The sequence below is a fragment of the Oncorhynchus clarkii genome, chromosome 23 (assembly GCF_045791955.1).
Source record: "Oncorhynchus clarkii lewisi isolate Uvic-CL-2024 chromosome 23, UVic_Ocla_1.0, whole genome shotgun sequence".
Lineage (NCBI taxonomy): Eukaryota > Metazoa > Chordata > Actinopteri > Salmoniformes > Salmonidae > Oncorhynchus > Oncorhynchus clarkii.
Window position 1 is genome coordinate 9,745,234 of NC_092169.1, and position 1,628 is coordinate 9,746,861.

Genomic DNA, 1,628 nt, shown 5'->3' on the forward strand with positions numbered 1-1,628 from the left:
TGATTTGATTTGATTTGAGTAAAGGGTCTGAATACTTATGTAAATGTCATTTTTCTATTTTTCTTCATAAATTAGCTAACAATTCTAAAAACCTATGAGGGGAAAAAAATGTCTAATCAATTTTAGAGTAGTAAGGCTGTGACTTAACAAAATGTGGCAAAAGTCAACGGGTCTGAATACTTTCCGAAGGCACTCTAATTCTTCAAAACTGAAAAATAATATTGGAAGTATTATGTCAGCATAGTGCAATGACTGCTGGCATAAATCATTAAGTACATTTGATTCTGACACTTACATCCCCAGGATCTTTGAGGCCACCATCCAATGATCCGAGACTGACGCTGGCTTTCAGATCCTGCTTTGTCATAACTGTCATGTTGTCATTGTAAGGCTCCATGATCTTGAGTAATTTCATCCTGTCCTCTTTACTGAGGTGATTCAGATTGATGGTGACCGCAACAATCTCATTGTCTAAAAGAGTAGAGAGAAAAACGCTTCACTAATAATGATCTATTGTGCTTTGTATGTTATAATTATGAATGTTTTTGATCAGAAATAAACTAGTATGTGACATTTTACCTTCTTTTAAGCCAATCTTATCAGTGACACTCGGGTCTGTGATTCCTGTGATGACAACTCCTCCTCTTTCTGAATCCTCCAGGACCAAGCTTTTGGAGTAACGTCTTTGCTGACTTTCCCCATTCTAATAAGATGTCAAATAAAATGAAATAACAATTGTAGTCACTATCATCAAGCAGCAACCATTTGTAACAGTTACATTAGCGTGTGGGCAGTACTCATCCAAAGTGGACTAAGAATCTGGTAAAACAAAGTATCTGTATGGTTTTAAGCCCTGATTTTTTTTTTACACTGAATACACCCCAGGATAGATTGTTCTCGTAAAAACAAGTTGACTCCCTCAAGGCTCCTGCTCTTTAAAGGATTAACAAAGAAGTCACCTGCCATTGTTTTTGTAAATGTTATCACTCTCAAATTCATAGATAGAGCTATGGTTACAAGGACTGACCAGCCATGATATAAACATTATAGTTTAAAATATACTTTGAGACTATACAGGGTTTGTTTACAATGATATCGTTTACTAACAATGAAGTAAAATGTTCTTATATTTTGGGTTCTGATGGGTTATGACAGTTGACCTAAGCACACAAGGATTTTATAAGTTATATTCTTCATGAATCAATGGAATTTATTTATATAATTTATTTAAGTACAAAAAATGGATGTACCAATCTCAGATTGTCGCTTTAATGGGAAGCATAAAAGGTTATAAAATTTCAGGGAACGTTATAAATTATTTGACTCACCATGATTTCTGAAGTATATTTACAGTGGCATATCAAGAAAAATGTCCTCACTATAACCTGTAAAAACAACAAAAAAGAAGTGGTACAGTTTGTCTTTACTATCAGTTTATAATGTGATTTAATAAGCAAAACTCCCTCTAAAATAAGACATTTCATCTTACAGGGTTTGATGTTGCACAACAATAAAATGTACATTGAAAAATCCTTAAGGATGATTTTCCCCTATCATTTTGTAGGGGCCAAATGAGAAATCTATTTCAACTATTTCTATTGAAGGGTAGCTTTGGAAATATTGCATTT

At 33.7% G+C, this 1,628-nt stretch overlaps 1 long non-coding RNA gene across 1 annotated transcript; it reads right to left on the reverse strand.

The window, feature by feature from the left end:
- Positions 1-369: 369 nt before the first annotated feature.
- Positions 370-1,385, reverse strand: LOC139381859 (uncharacterized). Its single transcript, XR_011628585.1, has 3 exons — positions 1,329-1,385; positions 580-703; positions 370-471 (listed from the first exon to the last, which is right to left on the reverse strand). It is a non-coding gene; the product is annotated as an uncharacterized lncRNA (long non-coding RNA).
- Positions 1,386-1,628: the final 243 nt, after the last annotated feature.